Source organism: Narcine bancroftii, chromosome 2 (assembly GCF_036971445.1).
Source record: "Narcine bancroftii isolate sNarBan1 chromosome 2, sNarBan1.hap1, whole genome shotgun sequence".
NCBI classification, from domain to species: domain Eukaryota; kingdom Metazoa; phylum Chordata; class Chondrichthyes; order Torpediniformes; family Narcinidae; genus Narcine; species Narcine bancroftii.
In genome coordinates this window covers 82987111-83010961 of record NC_091470.1, presented here as the reverse complement: position 1 = coordinate 83010961, position 23851 = coordinate 82987111, and the positions used below count along the sequence as shown (strand labels likewise).

Sequence of the window (23851 nt, the reverse complement as noted above, 5' to 3'; positions counted from 1 at the left end):
AATCACTGTCTCTAACAGAACACCCACAATCACTGTCTCTAACAGCACCCAGAGTCACTGTCTCTAACAGAACACCCACAATCACTGTCTCTAACAGAACACCCACAATCACTGTCTCTAACAGAACACCCACAATCACTGTCTCTAACAGAACACCCACAGTCACTGTCTCTAACAGAACACCCACAATCACTGTCTCTAACAGAACACCCACAATCACTGTCTCTATCAGAACGCCCACAATCACTGTCTCTAACAGAACACCCACAATCACTGTCTCTAACAGAACACCCACAATCACTGTCTCTAACAGAACACCCACAATCACTGTCTCCATCAGAACACCCACAATCACTGTCTCCAACAGAACACCCACAATCACTGTCTCCAACAGAACGCCCACAATCACTGTCTCTAACAGAACGCCCACAATCACTGTCTCTAACAGAACGCCCACAATCACTGTCTCTAACAGAACACCCACAATCACTGTCTCTAACAGAACGCCCACAATCACTGTCTCTAACAGAACACCCACAGTCACTGTCTCTAACAGAACGCCCACAGTCACTGTCTCTAACAGAACACCCACAATCACTGTCTCTAACAGAACACCCACAATCACTGTCTCTAACAGAACACCCACAATCACTGTCTCCAACAGAACACGCACAATCACTGTCTCCATCAGAACACCCACAATCACTGTCTCTAACAGAAGACCCACAATCACTGTCTCTAACAGAACACCCACAATCACTGTCTCTAACAGAACACCCACAATCACTGTCTCTAACAGAACACCCACAATCACTGTCTCTAACAGAACACCCACAATCACTGTCTCTAACAGAACACCCACAATCACTGTCTCTAACAGAACACCCACAATCACTGTCTCTAACAGAACACCCACAATCACTGTCTCTAACAGAACACCCACAATCACTGTCTCCATCAGAACACCCACAATCACTGTCTCCATCAGAACACCCACAATCACTGTCTCCAACAGAACACCCACAATCACTGTCTCTAACAGAACACCCACAATCACTGTCTCTAACAGAACACCCACAATCACTGTCTCTAACAGAACACCCACAATCACTGTCTCTAACAGAACACCCACAATCACTGTCTCTAACAGAACACCCACAATCACTGTCTCTAACAGAACACCCACAATCACTGTCTCTAAAAGAACACCCACAATCACTGTCTCTAACAGAACACCCACAATCACTGTCTCCATCAGAACACCCACAATCACTGTCTCCATCAGAACACCCACAATCACTGTCTCCATCAGAACACCCACAATCACTGTCTCTAACAGAACACCCTCAATCACTGTCTCTAACAGAACACCCACAATCACTGTCTCTAACAGAACACCCACAATCACTGTCTCTAACAGAACACCCACAATCACTGTCTCTAACAGAACACCCACAATCACTGTCTCTAACAGAACACCCACAATCACTGTCTCTAACAGAACACCCACAATCACTGTCTCTAACAGAACACCCACAATCACTGTCTCTAATAGAACACCCACAATCACTGTCTCTAACAGAACACCCACAATCACTGTCTCTAACAGAACACCCACAATCACTGTCTCCATGAGAACACCCACAATCAATGTCTCCATCAGAACACCCACAATCACTGTCTCTAACAGAACACCCACAATCACTGTCTCCATCAGAACACCCACAATCACTGTCTCCATCAGAACACCCACAATCACTGTCTGTAACAGAACACCCACAATCACTGTCTCTAACAGAACACCCACAATCACTGTCTCAAACAGAACAGCCACAATCACTGTCTCTAACAGAACACCCACAATCACTGTCTCTAACAGAACACCCACAATCACTGTCTCTAACAAAACACCCACAATCACTGTCTCCATCAGAAAACCCACAATCACTGTCTCTAACAGAACACCCACAATCACTGTCTCTAACAGAACACCCACAATCACTGTCTCTAACAGAACACCCACAATCACTGTCTCTAACAGAACACCCACAATCACTGTCTCTAACAGAACACCCACAATCACTGTCTCTAACAGAACACCCACAATCACTGTCTCTAACAGAACACCCACAATCACTGTCTCTAACAGAACACCCACAATCACTGTCTCTAACAGAACACCCACAATCACTGTCTCTAACAGAACACCCACAATCACTGTCTCTAACAGAACACCCACAATCACTGTCTCCATCAGAACACCCACAATAACTGTCTCCATCAGAACACCCACAATCACTGTCTCCAACAGAACACCCACAATCACTGTCTCTTACAGAACACGCACAATCACTGTCTCTAATAGAACACCCACAATCACTGTCTCTAACAGAACACCCACAATCACTGTCTCTAACAGAACACCCACAATCACTGTCTCTAACAGAACACCCACAATCACTGTCTCCAACAGAACACCCACAATCACTGTCTCTAACAGAACACCCACAGTCACTGTCTCCATCAGAACACCCACAATCACTGTCTCCAACAGAACACCCACAATCACTGTCTCCAAAAGAACACCCAGAGTCACTGTCTCTAACAGAACACCCACAATCACTGTCTCCATCAGAACACCCACAATCACTGTCTCCAACAGAACACCCACAATCACTGACTCTAACAGAACACCCACAATCACTTTCTCTAACAGAACACCCACAGTCACTGTCTCTAACAGAACACCCACAGTCACTGTCTCTAACAGAACACCCACAGTCACTGTCTCCATCAGAACACCCACAATCACTGTCTCTATCAGAACACCCACAATCACTGTCTCCATCAGAACACCCACAATCACTGTCTCCATCAGAACACCCACAATCACTGTCTCCAACAGAACACCCACAATCACTGTCTCTAACAGAACACCCACAATCACTGTCTCTAACAGAACTCCCACAATCACTGTCTCTAAAAGAACACCCACAATCACTGTCTCTAACAGAACACCCACAATCACTGTCTCTAACAGAACACCCACAATCACTGTCTCCAACAGAACACCCACAATCACTGTCTCTAACAGAACACCCACAATCACTGTCACTAACAGAACACCCACAATCACTGTCTCTAACAGAACACCCACAATCACTGTCTCTAACAAAACACCCACAATCACTGTCTCTAACAAAACACCCACAATCACTGTCTCTAACAAAACACCCACAATCACTGTCTCTAACAGAACACCCACAATCACTGTCTCTAACAGAACACCCACAATCACTGTCTCTAACAAAACACCCACAATCACTGTCTCTAACAGAACACCCACAATCACTGTCTCTATCAGAACACCCACAATCACTGTCTCTATCAGAACACCCACAATCACTGTCTCTAACAAAACACCCACAATCACTGTCTCTAACAGAACACCCACAATCACTGTCTCTAACAGAACAACACAATCACTGTCTCTAACAGAACACCCACAATCACTGTCTCCAACAGAACACCCACAATCACTGTCTCCAACAGAACACCCACAATCACTGTCTCTAACAGAACACCCACAATCACTGTCTCCAACAGAACACCCAGAATCACTGTCTCTAACAGAACACCCACAATCACTGTCTCTATCAGAACACCCACAATCACTGTCTCTATCAGAACACCCACAATCACTGTCTCTATCAGAACACCCACAATCACTGTCTCTAACAAAACACCCACAATCACTGTCTCTAACAGAACACCCACAATCACTGTCTCTATCAGAACACCCACAATCACTGTCTCTAACAATACACCCACAATCACTGTCTCTAACAGAACACCCACAATCACTGTCTCTAACAGAACAACACAATCACTGTCTCTAACAGAACACCCACAATCACTGTCTCCAACAGAACACCCACAATCACTGTCTCCAACAGAACACCCACAATCACTGTCTCTAACAGAACACCCACAATCACTGTCTCCAACAGAACACCCACAATCACTGTCTCTAACAGAACACCCACAATCACTGTCTCTAACAGAACAACCACAATCACTGTCTCTAACAGACAACCACAATCACTGTCTCTAACAGAACACCCACAATCACTGTCTCTAACAGAACACCCACAATCACTGTCTCTAACAGAACACCCACAATCACTGTCTCTATCAGAACACCCACAATCACTGTCTCTAACAGAACACCCACAATCACTGTCTCTAACAGAACACCCACAATCACTGTCTCTATCAGAACACCCACAATCACTGTCTCTAACAAAACACCCACAATCACTGTCTCTAACAAAACACCCACAATCACTGTCTCTAACAGAACACCCACAATCACTGTCTCCAACAGAACACCCACAATCACTGTCTCCATCAGAACACCCACAATCACTGTCTCTATCAGAACACCCACAATAACTGTCTCTAACAGAACACCCACAATCACTGTCTCTAACAGAACACCCACAATCACTGTCTCTATCAGAACACCCACAATCACTGTCTCTAACAAAACACCCACAATCACTGTCTCTAACAGAACACCCACAATCACTGTCTCTAACAGAACACCCACAATCACTGTCTCTAACAGAACACCCACAATCACTGTCTCTAACAGAACACCCACAATCACTGTCACTAACAGAACACCCAGAATCACTGTCTCTAACAGAACACCCACAATCACTGTCTCTATCAGAACACCCACAATCACTGTCTCTAACAGAACACCCACAATCACTGTCTCTAATAGAACACCCACAATCACTGTCTCTAACAGAACACCCACAGTCACTGTCTCTATCAGAACACCCACAGTCACTGTCTCTAACAGAACACCCACAATCACTGTCTCTAACAGAACACCCACAATCACTGTCTCTAACAGAACACCCACAATCACTGTGTCTAACAGAACACCCACAATCACTGTCTCTAACAGAACACCCACAATCACTGTCTTCTAACAGAACACCCACAATCACTGTCTCTAACAAAACACCCACAATCACTGTCTCTAACAAAACACCCACAATCACTGTCTCTAACTGAACACCCACAATCACTGTCTCTAACAGAACACCCACAATCACCGTCTCTAACAAAACACCCACAATCACTGTCTCTAACAGAACACCCACAATCACTGTCTCTAACAGAACACCCACAATCACTGTCTCTATCAGAACACCCACAATCACTGTCACTAACAGAACACCCACAATCACTGTCTCTAACAGAACACCCACAATCACTGTCTCTAACAGAACACCCACAATCACTGTCACTAACAGAACACCCACAATCACTGTCTCTAACAGAACACCCACAATCACTGTCTCTAACAAAACACCCACAATCACTGTCTCTAACAGAACACCCACAATCACTGTCTCTATCAGAACACCCACAATCACTGTCACTAACAGAACACCCACAATCACTGTCTCTAACAGAACACCCACAATCACTGTCTCTAACAGAACACCCACAATCACTGTCACTAACAGAACACCCAGAATCACTGTCTCTAACAGAACACCCACAATCAGTGTCTCTATCAGAACACCCACAGTCACTGTCTCTAACAGAACACCCACAATCACTGTCTCTAACAGAACACCCACAATCACTGTGTCTAACAGAACACCCACAATCACTGTCTCTAACAGAACACCCACAATCACTGTCTTCTAACAGAACACCCACAATCACTGTCTCTAACAAAACACCCACAATCACTGTCTCTAACAAAACACCCACAATCACTGTCTCTAACTGAACACCCACAATCACTGTCTCTAACAGAACACCCACAATCACTGTCACTAACAGAACACCCACAATCACTGTCTCTAACTGAACACCCACAATCACTGTCTCTAACAGAACACCCACAATCACTGTCTCTAACAGAACACCCACAATCACTGTCACTAACAGAACACCCACAATCACTGTCTCTAACAAAACACCCACAATCACTGTCTCTAACTGAACACCCACAATCACTGTCTCTAACAGAACACCCACAATCACTGTCACTAACAGAACACCCACAATCACTGTCACTAACAGAACACCCACAATCACTGTCTCTAACAGAACACCCACAATCACTGTCTCTAACAGAACACCCACAATCACTGTCACTAACAGAACACCCACAATCACTGTCTCTAACAGAACACCCACAATCACTGTCTCTAACAAAACACCCACAATCACTGTCTCTAACAGAACACCCACAATCACTGTCTCTATCAGAACACCCACAATCACTGTCACTAACAGAACACCCACAATCACTGTCTCTAACAGAACACCCACAATCACTGTCTCTATCAGAACACCCATAATCACTGTCACTAACAGAACACCCACAATCACTGTCTCTAACAGAACACCCACAATCACTGTCTCTAACAGAACACCCACAATCACTGTCTCTATCAGAACACCCACAATCACTGTCTCTAACAAAACACCCACAATCACTGTCTCTAACAGAACACCCATAATCACTGTCACTAACAGAACACCCACAATCACTGTCTCTAACAAAACACCCACAATCACTGTCTCTAACAGAACACCCACAATCACTGTCTCTAACAGAACACCCACAATCACTGTCTCTCACAGAACACCCACAATCACTGTCTCTAACAGAACACCCACAATCACTGTCTCTAACAGAACACCCACAATCACTGTCTCTAACAGAACACCCACAATCACTGTCTCTCACAGAACACCCACAGTCACTGTCTCTAACAGAACACCCACAATCACTGTCTCCATCAGAACACCCACAATCACTGTCTCTAACAGAACACCCACAATCACTGTCTCTAACAGAACACCCACAATCACTGTCTCTAACAGAACACCCACAATCACTCTCTCCAACAGAACACCCACAATCACTGTCTCCAACAGAACACCCACAATCACTGTCTCTAACAGAACACCCACAATCACTGTCTCTAACAGAACACCCACAATCACTCTCTCCAACAGAACACCCACAATCACTCTCTCCAACAGAACACCCACAATCACCGTCTCTAACAGAACACCCACAATCACCGTCTCCAACAGAACACCCACAATCACCGTCTCTAACAGAACACCCACAATCACTGTCTCTAACAGAACACCCACAATCACTGTCTCTAACAGAACACCCACAATCACTGTCTCCATGAGAACACCCACAATCAATGTCTCCATCAGAACACCCACAATCACTGTCTCTCACAGAACACCCACAATCACTGTCTCTAACAGAACACCCACAATCACTCTCTCCAACAGAACACCCACAATCACTGTCTCTAACAGAACACCCACAGTCACTGTCTCTAACAGAACACCCACAATCACTGTCTCTAACAGAACACCCACAATCACTGTCTCCAACAGAACACCCACAATCACTGTCTCTAACAGAATGCCGACAATCACTGTCTGTATTAGAATAAGTGCAAAAAATCTGATTAGAATCGTCACCCATTCTCTTCCACCCAGTTAAGTATTCCAAAGAGCTTCTATCCTCACCAATTCCCCATGAATGTTGCAAGATGCAGTGAGCGAAGCATCCACTGCTTTTTCTGCTGTCATGCGCTGTGACAGCTTCTGACATTCTCAGTCTCCAAGGATCACAAAGTGATAACTCCATCCTAAGGAAGTTTCAAGGGGAAGTTCAAAAATCCGGCGTCATCAATTTCCATCTGCACAGAAGAATAATTTACAAACAACTGCCAAAAGTTGCTTCAACTGCTAACCTCCAATCATAAATCTCTACCTCAGCAACTAAATGTCACACCATTTCCAAATTCCATTGTAACTATGAGCAATGTGATGGCAACTAATTAAAAATAGCAAAGATTGCTCTCTCTTTACATGGTGTGGATTTAAAGCCAAAGATCTTTATTCCAGCTCCCTATTCTTTTATCCCAATCAAATATATAACCATATAACCATATAACCACTTACAGCACAGAACAGGCCAGTTCGGCCCTACTAGTCCATGCCGTAGCAAATCCCCACCCTCCTAGTCCCACCGACCAGCACCCGGTCCATACCCCTCTAGTCCCCTCCTATCCATGTAACGATCCAGTCTTTCATTAAATGTAACCAATGATCCCGCCTCGACCACATCTGCCGGAAGCTCATTCCACATCCCCACCACCCTCTGCGTAAAGAAATTTCCCCTCATGCTCCCCTTATAATTTTCCCCCTTCAATCTTAAACCATGTTCTCTAGTTTGAATCTCCCCCTTTCTTAATTGAAAAAGCCTATCCACATTTACTCTGTCTGTCCCTTTTAAAATCTTAAACACCTCTATCAAGTCCCCTCTCAATCTTCTACGCTCCAGAGAAAAAAGCCCCAGTCTGCACAACCTTTCCCTGTATATCAGACCCTGAAATCCTGTCAACATTCTCGTGAACCTTCTCTGCACTCTCTCTATTTTGTTTATATCTTTCCTATAATTTGGTGACCAAAACTGTACACAGTACTCCAAATTTGGCCTCACCAATGCCTTGTACAATTTCATCATAACCTCCCTACTCTTGAATTCAATACTCCGATTTATGAAGGCCAACATTCCAAATGCCTTCTTCACCACACCATCTACCTGAGTATCAGCCTTGAGGGTTCTATTTACCATAACTCCTAAATCCCTTTGTTGCTCTGCACTCCTCAATTGTCTACCATTCAATGTTTATGACCTATTTAAATTTGCCTTTCCAAAATGCAGCACCTCACATTTATCTGTATTAAATTCCATCAGCCATTTCTCAGCCCACACCTCCAGCCTTCCTAAATCACCTTTTAATCTACGGTAATCTACCTCACTGTCCACAACACCACCAATCTTTGTGTCATCCACAAACTTGCTTATCCAATTTTCTACCCCTACATCCAGATCGTTAATATATATAACAAATAATAGTGGACCCAGGACCGAACCCTGAGGAACTCCACTAGTCACCGGTCTCCAATTGGATAAACAATTTTCTACCACTATTCTCTGACACCTTCCATCCAACCACTGCTGAATCCATTTCACTACCTCCTTATTTATACCAAATGCCTCCACCTTTTTTCCTAACCTCCTATGGGGAACTTTGTCAAAAGCTTTACTAAAGTCCAAATAGACAACATCCACAGCTTTCCCTTCATCAACCTTTTTTGTAACCCCCTTGAAGAACTCAATCAGGTTTGTCAAGCATGATCTACCCCTGACAAAACCATGCTGATTACTCCCTAACAATCCTTGTACCTCCAAAAATTTGTAAATAGCATCCCTCAGAACACTTTCCATCAACTTGCCCACCACAGACGTCAGACTTAAAGGCCTATAATTCCCAGGTTTGCATTTGGACCCTTTCTTAAACAGAGGAACAACATGCGCCACCCTCCAATCCTTTGGTACCACCCCCGTGGCCAGTGACATCCTAAAAATCTCTGTTAATGGCCCCACTAACTGTCCACTAGCCTCCCTGAGTGTCCTAGGGAATATTTTGTCCGGTCCGGGAGATTTATCCACCTTTATCTTTTTTAACACAGCCATCACTACCTCCTCGGTTATCCTTATATGCTTCATGACCTCCCCACTATTTTTCTTTACTTCAACTGGTTCAACATTTTTTTCCCTAGTGAATACCGAGGCAAAGAAATCATTCAAAATTCCCCCCATTTCCTCAGACTTCTCACTCAGCCTACCCTCGCTATCTACAAGGGGTCCAATTTTATCTCTCACTAATCTTTTACTTTTAATGTACTTATAGAAACCCTTTGGATTTATTTCTACTCTGTCAGCCAAAGCCTCTTCATGCCTTTTTTTGGCCTTTCTAATTTCTTTCTTAAGATTCCTTCTACACTCCTTGTAGTCCTCCTTCAACTTCTCAGCTCCCTGCTCTTTATACCTCTTGTACACCTCCCTTTTTCTCCTAACCAAATTTCCAATATTCCTCAAAAACCAAGCCTCCCTATGACTTCCAGCCTTTCCTTTGATCCAGACTGGGACATATCTACTCTGTACCCTCAAAATTTCTTTTTTGAATATCCTCCATTTTTCATTAACATCCTTACCTGAAAATATCCTGTCCCACTCAATACTCCCCAAATCCCTTCCTATTCCTACGAAATTTGCTCTTTTCCAATCCAGAACCTCAACTTTAGGCCTCTCCTTGCTCTTCCTTAAAACTACCCCAAAACTAACAGAATTATGGTCACTAGACCCAATTGGTTCTCCAACATTAATGTCCGCTACCTGACCTAGCTCGTTCCCTAACATGAGATCCAGTATTACACTATCCCGAGTCGGTTCTTCTACTAACTGATTTAGAAAACAATCCTGAACAAAGAAAACAATCCTGAACAAGAAAACAATCCTGAGTGGTGTCCTCCTGACCGGTGGACTTCAAAAATGGCTCTCAGAGCCAAGAAGAGGTGCGCAAGTAAAAGAAATATGAGTGTTGAAAAATTGCCAAATGCATACATTTTTAAATTCAAACAGGCCAAACAGGAGAAAATCATTGAACTATAACTATAATAGGAGGAGAGGGGTCCTTCCATCTCAATCGAATTGCTCTCCTAACCATTAGGGTAGCGAATGCTATCATCTGATAAGCAGAAACTGGACAACGACCTGCATCTGCTCCCAAAACTCCAAAAAAGCGCAGTTAAGGAATTGCGATAATTACTGAAAGAGGACCAAAGACATCTTTCCAATATATTTCCAAAACCGGATAGGACCAAAATATATGGGTCAATGAAGCCACTTATGAATTACACCTGCCATAGATTGTATTAAAATTAGGAGAAATATGGGCAAGCTTGTCCTTAGACAAATGCACCCTATATACTACTTTGAATTAAATAAGGGAGTATCGATCATAAATTGATTGAGGCATTAACTAGTTTAAGAATCTTTTCCTGTGTCTCTGCAGAAAAGGATTGTTGAAGCTCCTGCTCTCACACACTTTTGAATTTATCTGTCAAGACTGGTCACAATTTTAATAACATATATATAATTGCTATTAAACCCTTCTGGAAGGGGTTCAAGCAAAATAAAAAAGTATCAATCATAACTGGCTGGGGGAATCACATGATGGAGTAATGGCTGGTCGAGTGGAACCAAGAAAAGTGTGAAAAAGCAGAGCTCAATAAACATAAAATGCATGAAGAGAAAGATAAAGTTACAGAGAAGAGACAGAAGATGGCACCCAAAGGAGAAAAAGTAAGAATAACAGAGAAAAGGGAAGAAGGAAAATCACTGGAGAAGAAAGAAGAAGGCCTTAACTGCACATCGGAGCAGAGAGCCACCGTGGAGAGGAGCAGCCAATCTCCAGTGTTGGTGAGTCCCCAGAGGAGTGGTGTCCTCCTGACCGGCAGACTTCAAAAATAGCTCTCAGAGCCAAGAAGAGGTGCGCAAGTAAAAGAAAAGGTTAACGCCAGCGGGACAGGGACTCAGTTGTGGAGTGGCCAGCTGAGAGACGCCCAGTATCAGGGTGTTCGGCTGGGGGAAGTAAGCAAGAAAAAAGAAAAGAAAAGTGGTGAGAAAGAGAATGAAGGGCTGGAAGAGGGTGAGCGGCAACGGGGCGACCTGCGGCAAAAGACCCAGCAGTGGGTCGGCCTGCAGCAGGGGGCCCAGCGGTGGGTCAACCTACAGCGGGAGGCCCAACAATGGGTCAACATGCAGCAGGAGGCCCAACAACAGGAGACACAGCAGCTAGAGGCCAGGCAAGGATACAGAAGCAGCTCACCAGAGAAGGATGAAGAAACACAGATACAGAGAAGAGAAGAAGATGTCACAGACATAGATACAGACACAGAAGAAGAGGAGGAAGAAGACCAAGAATTTCAAAGGAAAGAAGAAGGTAAAACAGAAGGACAAAGTTTAGATAAAATCTTTTTCGAAGAACAAATGAGGTCATTCAAAGAATGGTTATCATTAGAATTTAGTTCAATCAAAAGAAAAATGAAAAGAATCCAAAGCTTAGAGTTGGTCATGACTGAAATAGGGAAAAGAGTAGAAAATGTGGAGGAATGAGAAGCTGCTGTAGAAATGGAGGTAAATGATTTGAGAGGGAAGTTGGAAGAGAGTGAAAAAAAAATTAAAGAGATAAGATTTATTGTCACAAAAAATTGACATATTGGAAAACTACAGTAGGCGAAACAACATAAAAATAGTGGGCCTGAAAGAAGGTAAAGAAGGGTCAGATATGAAGGAATTTATAAAAGGATGGATCCCGAAGGTGCTGGGAATGACAGATTCACATGAAGAAATAGAAATCAAAAGGGTGCATAGAGCACTAGTACTGAAACTGCCACCACATCAAACACCGAGATCCATATTGGTAAAATTTCTAAGATATACGACAAGAGAAAACATACTGGAGCAGGCAAGAAAGAAGGTTAGAGAAGACAATAAGCCGTTGGAATATAGGGGACAAAAAATATTTTTTCACCCGGACATAAGCTTCGAACTTTAAAGAAGAGGAAGGAATTCAACACGGCAAAACCAATCTTATGGAAGAAAGGGTATAACTTTATATTAAGACATCCAGCAGTACTCACAGTATTTATTCCTGGGGAATGGAATAGACTGTTCTCGGACCCAAAGAAAGCCCAAGAATTTGCTGAACATTTGCAGGACAGGAGAAGAAAGGAGGAGGAGTGACAAGAAGGATGACCGGAAAGAAAATATACAAAAATATGTAAAAATATAAAATAAAGATAATGTATATAAAAAGATTTAAAGATAGATAAGAGAAGGGGAAGAAGGGAAAAAAGAAGAGAGAGAGAGAGAGCTTTGCTATAAGTATAGGAAAATAGTGTTCTCGGGGGGGCTGGGGTGGGAGAATAACGGTCACTGCGAAATCGGTTGACGCTTGCAAGTAAGTTCGCAAACTGAATGGAAAGGGGAGTTGTGGTTGCCATCAAGGGACAAGGGGACAAGGAGGGGATGTTCATTTGGGGTTAAAGGGTTATTGCTTGTGGGGATTGTTGGGGTATTTCATGCCTTAAGTGCATTGTCATATATTGAGATTAAAAAGGAAAACTTAAAAAATAATGGAAAAAAGGCGATGGAGGTGGTGAAGAGGCGGAAAAGAAGTGAAAATAAAGATATAAGATGGCCACGTTGGACTACATTAATGGAATATATAACCAAGTTTAAGTGTATCCCATTCGAAAAAAAAATCACATATAATTTAAAAGACAAAGTTACAATGTTTGAAAAAACCTGGGAACCATATATGGAACATAACAGAAAGAGCAGGCCTAGGACCACCACCACCTAAAATGATAAGAAGATAAACACGATCAGATTTAATGTGAATAAGTAGATGATACGTATTTTTTGTTTGTATTCCTTTTGTATAAAGATATTGTTTTATTGTATTTTATATGTTCAATATTTACTGTTTTTGGAGGGGGGTGGGAAGGGGAAAGGGAGGGATGGGGAAAAAAGAGAAAATGTCACTGTGAATACTTAAAGAGATGCATCTGTAAATATATTGGTTGATATGGTTCATAGTGCGATAAATAAAGAATTACCAAAAAAAATCATAACTGGCTGATATAGCAGGGGAAAATAAGGCAAATTCAAAAAATGTCTCATTTGAAAATATCTAAACATACATAAATTAGGCACCTATACTTGTTTGAAAGTTGCTCAAAGGACAGAAGATAATTTTCCATAAACAAATCCTAAAAACAAAGAATACCTTTAGCCTTCCAAAAAGGAAAAAGCTCGGTCATTCGCAGATGGTTGAAAAAAATAATTAGATAGAATAAAACCAGATAGAGTAAAAAATTTTAAACCAAAGAACCTCTGGGACTGAAACCATATCCGTAATGTGTCCTTGGGTATAGGATTGGTTATCAATTTTGTAATCTTGGTAAATGCTAAAGGAAGGGCAGCTCCCAATAGAGAAACTGTTGAAATTTCTCAACCAATTCCAATTCCAGATTTATCCATGATGGACTCACCCTCTCTTCATAAGCTAAACTCTTGATTCTTGGGATCAACCTGGTGAATATCTTTTACACTGCCTCCAAAAATTTCTCACGCAGAGAACAGAAATGCACCTCGTCATGACTGCAGCCAGTGGTACAGATCGGAAGCGCACCCAGCGGTACAGGAGACCATACCTGCCCCAGTAGTCCAGAGACCAGAACTGCACCCAGTACTACTCAGACCAGAACCAATAAAAGCCTTATAATTGTTTTCATGAATTCATTAGTTCAAACTAAATTTTGGTTCTCTGAAAAGGTGATCAAGATCCCTGGGAGGTTTGATTTAATTTTCTGCTGTAGGTAAGTCCCTTGCTCACTGTGTTTAAAAACAAAGCAATGAGAGGTGCCAGGAAACTGCAAAAAAAATCCTGCAGTTGATATCTGCTCTTCCATCTATTATTGAGAATATCATTTACACCCTAGTTTGCACCTGGAGATACACAAATTACTATTTACAATTAAATGTTAGATGCTACACTTACAACCAGATTTAAAAACAATTATTTGATTTAAATACATTACGTTCGACTGCTTTCACTCACGTGTGGTAGAATTAACATCAGAAAGTAGCTTCAAGCAGCAACATTCTGGAGACAGAATGAAAATACAGAGCCTGCCCTAATGTGATTCAGCCCTCCGTGGGGAGATGGTCTCACGTTGCACAGTTGAATATCTCATCCACAATAACCACAGTGCGCAATGATCGTAAATTCAGGCAGAACTGCCAGTGCCCCTTGGGCACTTGACTGCCTTCAGAGAACACTGTCAGTTGCTGAAACATTGAAGGATGTACTGGGGCGAGAAGATCAGTGCACAAGTTTCAGCCTGTGTTATTAACACAGCTGGAATAATCTGCATCAACTGAAATGAATATCTGCATTTTCCAAAATTGCTCAACTGTCAGAATGGTGGAAGAAACATTAAGACCAGTGGGCTAAGTTGACATGGAATAGAACTGCACAGTACAGGCCCTTCAGCCTATTGTGCTAACCTATGTAAACCTACTTCACAGCAATCTAATCCTTCCCTACCTCACACACATAACCCTCTAATTTTCTTTCATCCGTGTGCCTGTCTAAAGCCCCTTTTCCACTGCCATCCCAGTTAATTGACTGGTCAGTGTCCTGGGATAGGAAGCCCTTTGTGCCATTTCCACTGGGCCACCCTTAACTGCGACACTAATTGCTTTTCCTCTGAACACACTCATCCCTGGGATCAGACTATTCTACCTGCAACTGGAAACTGATGACTTTCTGCTGTCCCTTTTCCATTGGCTTTATCAGCAAGCCGGCATCAGCAAACACTGGGGATATGATTAGGAGTCAAGGTGATTAATCCCCAGTGTGAAATTACATTATTTGATGCCGGCATTCGGACAATGTTCCTTTTCCATTGGGCCTTATCCCAGTAAATTCCCAGTTAATTCCTAGGACAGGGTGCCAGTGGAAAAGGGGCTTAAGAGTATTTTAAATATCCCTATTGTACCAGCCTCCACCATCACACCAGCAATGTATTCCAGGCATTCACCATTCAGTGTAAAAAATAATTACCCCTGACTTTCAGATTCCAGATTTATTGTCAGAGTACAAACATAACATCACGTACAACCCTAAAATTCTTTTTCTGGAGGGCGCAGCGGAATTACTACTAATTGGTAGTGCAAAAAAAACTGTACACAGTATAAAACATGTAAACAAAGAACTGTAAACAGATAACAAATGTAAACAAACTGACTGTGCAATACAGAGAGAACAAAAAGAAAATCAATAAAATGCAAGAGTCCTTAAATGAGTCTCTGATTGAGTTTGTTGTTGAGAAGTCTGATGGTGGAGGAGTAGCAGCCATTCCTAAACCTTGCAGTGTAAGTCTTGTGACACCTATACCTCTTTACTGATGGCAGCAGTGAGAACAGAGAGCATGCTGGGTGGTGTAGGTCTTTGATGATTGCTGTCACTCTCTGACAGCAGTGTTCCCTATAGATGTACTCAATAGTGGGGAGGGCTTCGCCTCTGATGTCCTAGGCTGTATCCACTATGTTTTGGAGGGCTTTACGCTCTGGGGTATTGTCCCCATGATGGAGCCAGTCACCACACTTTCCACCATACATCTGTAGAAATTTGCCAGGGTTTCTAATGTCATACCAAACCTTCTCAATCTTCTGAGGAAGTAGAGGCACAAATATGCTTTCTTCACAATGCCATTGGTGTGTCAGTCCAGCAAAGATCCTTTGAGATAACAATTCACAAGAACTTAAATTTGCTCACCCTCTCCACTTCTGATCCCCCAATGATCACTGATCGTACACCTCTGGTTTTCTTGTCCTGAAATCAACAATCATCTCCTTAGTTTTGGTGAAATTGAGTGCGAGGTTGTTGTTGGTGCACCATTCAGCCAAGTTTTTAATCTCCCTCCTGTATGCTGACTCATCGCCCCTTTTTATACAACCCTCTACCGTGGCATCGTCAACAAATTTCCCCCACTCCAAACAGACATCCTCTGGTATTTGCTATTGTCACCATGGGGAAAAGGTGCTGGCTGTTCACCCTACCTATGTCCCTCATAATATCTTATACATCTCTATTAAGTCATCGCCCATCCTTCTTCACTCAAACCTGCTTCACCATTCAATAAACTCAATCATCAATATAACTGTCCATTTCGTCCCCATCACTTGATTTCAAAGCACTTTGCTTTCACCACCCATTGAGAAAGAGTTCCAAAGACACCACTCCCTGTAAGAATAATAAAATCACCTTAGCCTTGCTTTAATGTAAATTCAGATTTACCTCTGTTGCACTTGGGAGTATTGAGAGCAACTTTCAGCTCCTTATCTAAGGGTATGTTGCCATTGGAGAGGATCCAGAGGATGTTTATTAGAATGATCCTTGGAAAGAAAGGGTTATTATATGAGGAACATTTGATGGCTCTGGGACCATACTTGCTGGAGTTCGAAAGAATGAGAGGGGGTACCTAAAGAATACTGAAAGGACAGGGTAGAGTGGACATGCAGATTTCCTATGGTGGGGGAGTCTGGAACCAGAAGGCACAGCCTCAGAATAAAAAAAATGTTCCTTTACATCAGAGATGAGGAGGAAATCCTTTGCCCAGAGGGAATTTGTTGCCACTGACACTCTGGAGGTTAAGCCTTTGAGTATATTTAAGCAGAGGTTGATAAGTTCCTGATGAAGAAGGGAATCAAGGGTTACAGAAAGTCAGTGGGAGAATGGTTAAAAAGGAGAGTAAATCGGCCCTGATGAAGTGGCAGGGTGGACTTGATGGGTTGAACAGCCTGATAACCTGATTCTGGTTGATTATAGTCATGTATGTGGAAAAACAGTGAACAGCTTCCTTCAGCATGCTAATAAAGGCTGTTAAAGAGTCAGGACATACCAGCGCCATGTTGCAAAAAAAGGAAAGAAAGAATGTCCCTTCAGGGACCGAGTGTGTAAGGATAGGCCGTCTCACTGCCAGGGTGAGTATGGTGTGCAGGCGCTGAATACTCCAGAGCCACAAAGATCTGTCTGTATGATTGTAACATCAGTTTTTTTTTGCACTGTGCAACTGTGAATATTTAACTCGTCTTTTTTATTTATCCAATCCGCCACTGTCTGCAAGGAGTTGTACATTTCTCCCCATGTCCGTGTAGGTTTCCTCGGGGTGCTCCGGTTTCCGAAGACGCACAGGGTTAGAAGGTGAGTTGGTCACATGGGTATATTTGGGCAGCATGGAAGGGCCTGTTACCATGTTGTATCTCTAAATTTAAGAATTCTTTTTACAAATTGTGGCAGATCCTCAAGACAGAGCAATAGATTTTTGAATATGAAGTGAATTATGGAGTTATTCAAGAAAGTGATGCTGAATTAAACCATCAGGCTTCACCCTCCTGACTGTCAAAACAGGTATTTTTATATTCCAGGTATTTCTAATCTATTGACATCCTCCATTCTCAATAATCGCATGTGTTAGTTGAACTGAAAATGCTAATTTCTACAACTGGTAGGCACTGTATAATTGAGAGATGAAAAAGGCTTACCAGGTAGTAGCTGGTTCAGAGAAACAGAACAGTAAAATCTCTCCTCTGAGTTGGTGAAGTAGATCTAAAATACAAGTTCAGCATATTTGGAGCAGTTGTTTTACATGGGGTAAATGTCATTTGAACAAAATAGATAACAAGAACATAAGAAATAGGAGCAGGAGGTGCCCATCTGGGCCTCTGAGCCTGCTCCACCATTCAACAAGATCATGGCTGATCTGGCCATGATCAGCTCCACATGTGCCTGTCCCCAAAGCCCTTAATTTAAAAATCTAACTCTCTAGGTCTTCATTATATTTAATGAGGCATCTTCTACAGGCAGATGGATTCCACATTTCTGGGAAAAGCAGTTCCTCTTTACTTGTGTAAATTAACTCCCGTGAATCCATGTCCCCAAGTTTCTAGTCTCACCTACCAGTGGAAACAATCTCCCTGCTTATATTTTATCTATTCTTTTCTTAATTTTACATGTCTCTATAAGATGTCCCCTCATCCTTCTGAACTCCAATCAGTGCAGCTCCAGGCTACTCAAAGCCAACCCTTTAATTTCCAGAATCAACCTGGTGAACCTCCTCTGCACCACCTCCCAAACAGGTAATCCTTTCTCAGGTAAGGAAACCAGAAATGAACACAGTACTCCAGTTGTGGCCTCACCAGTACTCTGCATAGTTACAGAAGGATATCTCTCCTCTTAAATTTAATGAGGGATTGCCACGAGAGTAGGTCTTTCCCGAACAGAGCTGCAAGAGTGGGACTCTGAAAAAGAGCGAGAAAGGTAGGTGCTTGTTAATTTCTCCATTGGCTAATTAGCTGCAAGCAATAAAAGGAAGGGGGGCTTATGTGGAGTGACCAATGTGGGAGTGGTCAGTATAAGAGTGGGACTTGGAGGCTTTGGTAAGCAGAGGTGGTGCAAGAGTTGAGGTAAGACGGGCCTCAAGTAACAAAAGGATTCAACAAGAAGGCAGAGGTAAGAGCAGGTTTTTTGGATCAGCAAGTTTACAGATGACACAAAAATTGCAGGACTTGTGGACAGTTAGGAAGGCTTTCAAGATTGCAGAGGGATCTGGACCAGCTGGAAGAATGGGCTGATAAGGCAGATGGAATTTAATGCAGATAAATGTAAGGTGTTGCACTTTGGAAGGACAAAGCAAGGTAGGACAAGCACGATAAACAGTAGGGCACTGAGGAGTGTGGTAGAACAGAGGGAATAGCAATACAAATACATATTTCCTTCAAAGTGGTGTCATGGGTAGATAGGGACGCATTAGCCTTCATAAATCAGAATATTGAGTATAAGAGTTGAGATGTTATGGTGAAGTTGTGAGATCAAATTAGGAGTATTGTGCACAGTTTTGGTTACCTAACTACAAGAAAGATATCAATAAGATTGTAAGAGTGCAAGGAGTCACATGATGGAGTAGTGGTCGGTAGGGTAAAACCAGCCCTCTCCAAGTCAAGAAAAGGCAAAGTTCAACAAATATAAAATATAAAAAATAGAAGATAAAGTTGCAGAGAAGAGAAAGAAGATGGCACCCAAGAAGGAGAAAGTGAAAACGGGGAAAAATGAAAAAGAAAAGTCACTGGAAAAGAAAGAAGAAGGCCTTACCTGCACGAAAGAACAGGGAGCCATGGTGGTGAAGAACATCCATTCTCTGAGATTGGTCCCAGCCCTGCGTGACCCCCTGACCGGTGGACTGGAAAAATGGCACTCTGAACCAAACAAAAGTGCGCAATCAAAGGTAAAAGAAAACACCTACAGGAGGGGGGCTCAGCTGAGGAGAGGGCAACCACAGCATGACCAGCAGAGGGACGCACGACACCAGGGTTCACAACTGGAAGATTAGGAAGGCGGCAGGAGAGGGAATGAGGTACCAGGCGAGGAAGAAAGTCGACAGGGTGAACGGCAAGAGGAGCAGCAGCAGGAGGCCCAATAGATGAGTATCCCAGAAGGGGAGGAACAGCCGCAAGAGGTCCAGCAAGAAGAGGCCCAACAAAGTGATACTAGCAACTCATCAGGAAAATCAGAAGAGATATAGATACAAAGAAGAAGAAGACAGACACAGGTACAGACACAGAAGAGGAAAAAGAAGACCAAGATCTTCACAGAGAAATAGAAAGTAAAACAGATGGACTGAATATAGATAAAGCTTTTTTTGAAGAACAAATGAGAGCATTAAAAGAATGGTTGTCATTAGAATTTAGTGCAATTAAAAGAAAAATGAAAAGAACACAAGATAAAATGCAAATATTAGAACTAGTCATGACAGAAATAGAGAAAAGAGTAGAAAATGTGGAAGAATGAGAAACGACTGTAGAAATGGAAGTAAACGACAAGAGGAAAATTGGAAGAAAGTGACAAAAAAATTAGGGACAAAAGAGTTACCTCAGAAAATTGATATGTTGGAAAATTATAGTAGGCGAAACAATATAAAAATAGTGGGCCTGAAGGAGGGTGAAGAAGGCACAGACATGAAGGGATTTATAAAAGAATGGATCCCTAAGGTCCTGGGAATGACAGAAATGCAGGAAGAAATGGAAATAGAAAGGGCACACAGAGCATTAGCCCCGAAACCACAGACACATCAAAAACCAAGATCCATCTTAGTAAAATTTTTGTGATATATAACAAGAGAAAATATACTGGAGCGGGCAAGAAATAAAGTTAGAGAAGATAATAAACCACTGGAATACAAAGGTCAAAAAATATATTTTTACCCAGACATAAGTTTTGAACTCTTAAAGAAGAGGAAGGATTTAATACAGCAAAATCGATTCTATGGAAAAAAGGTTATAAATTCATGTTAAGATATCTAGCCGGGGAGCAAAACAGAGTGTTCTCGGATCTGGAGGAAGCACAAGAATTTGCAGAACATTTGCAGGACAGAAGGAGAGATGAAGAGATGTAATAAGAATGAAGAACGGAGATAAAGTATATATAAAGATGTAAAGAACTAAAGAGGGAAAAGAGAAGGGAAGGAAGGAAGGGGTAAAAAAGGGAGAGCTTTGGTATATGTGTTTAAAAAGTGTTTTCTGGGGGGCACTGGGGTGGAGAGAATAACCGTTACTGCAAAATCAGTTGACGCTTGTGAGCAAGATCGCAATCCAAATGAAAAAGGGAGTTGTGATTGCCCAGAAAGGGATAAGGGGCAACTCAGAGAGGTGGGGGGGGGCATTTGGGGTTAAGGTATTATTGGGTGTGAGAATTGTTGGAGTATTTTATATTTTAAATGTGTTGTCATACATTGAGTTTAAAAAGGGAAAACTGAGAGATGAAAATGGGGAAAAGGGAGATGGAGGTAGTGAGGAAGCGGAAATGAGGTGTAAACAAGATATAAGATGGCCACGTTGAATTATATAACTATAAACATTAATGGAATACATAACCAAATTAAAAGGAAGAGGCTATTAAATTTACTGAAAAAAGAAAAAATACACATAGCATTTGTGCAGGAAACGCATCTAACTGAAGTGGAACATAATAAATTAAAGAGAGACTGGGTAGGACACATAGCGGCAGCATCATATAATTCAAAAGCTAGAGGTGTAGCCATATTAATTAATAAAAATGTACCAATCAAAATAGAGGAGGAAATAATAGATCCAGCAGGGAGGTATGTAATGATAAAGTGTCAGATATACTCAGAATTTTGGAATTTGCTCAATATATATGCACCTAATGATGAGGATCAAAAGTTAATGCAAGATTTATTTTGAAGATTATAGATACACAAGGAAATATATTGATAGGAGGGGATTTTAACCTTAATTTGGATCCAATCTTGGATAAAACTGGACAAAAGACAAGCGAAAAGAATAAAGTAGCCAAATTTATGGTTAAATCAATGCAGGAAATGAAACTTATGGATATATGGAGTAGGCAACACCCATGAGAGAAGGAATTTTCGTATTATTCGAGTAGGCACAAAACTTACTCAAGGACTGATATGTTTTTGTTGCTGGCCCATATTCAAGGGAGAGTTAGGAAAACTGTATATAAAGCTAGACTACTATCTGATCATTCACCCCTGTTTTTAGCAATAGAACTGGAGGACATCCCACCAAGAACATATAGATGGAGGTTAAACTCCATGCAGCTTAAAAGGTGGGAATTTAGAGAGTTTATTGAACATCAAATTAAAACATATTTTGAAATAAACACGGAATCAGTGCAAGACAAATTTATATTATGGGATGCAATGAAAGCCTTCATTAGAGGACAGATAATAAGTTATGTAATTAAGATGATAAAAGACTACAATCAGGAAATAGAGCAGTTCGAAAAGGAAAAGGAACAAGTAAAAAGGGATGATATAACGAAAAGGAGAGAATTGGCGGACAAAAAAAAATACAAAACATTACAAACGTACAAGGTGGAGAAGAACATAATGAAAATAAAGCAAAAGTATTACGAACTGGGAAAAAAAACATAAAATATTAGCCTGGCAACTTAAAACAGAACAAGCTAAAAGAACTGTATTGGCATCAAGGAAAAAGGACAAACAAATTACATATAACTCAATAGAGATTAATGAGAACTTTAAGGAATTTTATGAACAATTATACCAAACTGAGAACGAGGGGAAAGATGATAAAATAGAAGTTTTTAGCTAAAATTGAACTGGCAAAATTGCAAGAAGAGGAACAAAACAGACTGATAAAACCATTTGAAATAGAGGAAGTACAGGATATATTAAAAAAAGCTGCCAAACATAAAACACCAGGAGAGGATGGATTCCCAATAGAATTCTATAAAACATTTAAAGAGTTATTAATTCTTCCTCTCCTGGAAGTAATGAACCAGATAGAAGAAACACAAAACTTGCCAGATTCATGAAAGACATCAATAATTACAATAATACCAAAGACGGGGAAGGATCCATTAACATCAGCATCATATAGACCAATATCTCTACTTAACTCAGATTACAAGATAATAGCAAAATTATTTGCAAACAGATTGGCCGATTGTGTACCAAAAATTGTAAAACAAGGTCAAACTGGATTTATTAAGAAAAGACGAAGAACGGATAATGTCTGTAAACTTATTAATCCAATTAATTTAATTCAAGGAAATAAGAAGCCAACAGAGGCTGTGGCTTTAGACGCAGAAAAAGCCTTTGACAGAGTAGAGTGGAATTATTTATTTAAAGTATTACAGAGATTCAATCTACCAGAAAAATATATTAATTGGATTAAAGCATTGTATAATGGACCATTGGCGAAGGTAACAGTAAATGGATATGTATCAAGCTAATTTAAATTAAGTAGATCAACTAGACAGGGATGTCCATTATCCTCCTCATTGTTCGCCTTAGCAATAGAACCATTGACAGAACTGATAAGAACAGAAAATAAAATAAAAGGGATAAAAATAAAGGAGATGGAGTATAAAATCAGTTTATTTGTAGATGACATCATAGTATACCTAACAGAACCAGAAATATCAATAAAAAAATTACATAAGAAATTGAAGGAATATGGAGAAATATCAGGGTACAAGATCAACGCAAATAAAAGTGAAGTGATGCCAATGAGTAATGCGGATTATACAGAATTTAAAAAAGAATCACCATTTAAATGGCAAGCACAAGCAATCTGATACCTAGGGATCAGGTTAGATAATAACTTTAGCCACTTGTACAAACTAAATTATCAGCTACTAATAAAGAAATTACAGGAAGACTTGAAACATTGGAAAGGATTACCACTAATGTTGATAGGGAGGGTAAATTGCATTAAAAT

General features: G+C 41.3%; 1 long non-coding RNA gene across 1 annotated transcript in view; it reads right to left on the bottom strand.

Moving 5' to 3' along the window:
- The window catches only part of LOC138753840 (uncharacterized), a 117237-nt gene that overhangs the window by 79916 nt on the left and 13470 nt on the right, over positions 1 to 23851 (bottom strand). The window contains exons 2-4 of the long non-coding RNA XR_011351456.1: positions 18764 to 18865; positions 18110 to 18173; positions 16341 to 16397 (exon numbers count right to left, since the gene is read on the bottom strand). This is a non-coding gene — a long non-coding RNA (uncharacterized lncRNA). The remainder of the gene's footprint in view (positions 1 to 16340; positions 16398 to 18109; positions 18174 to 18763; positions 18866 to 23851) is intronic.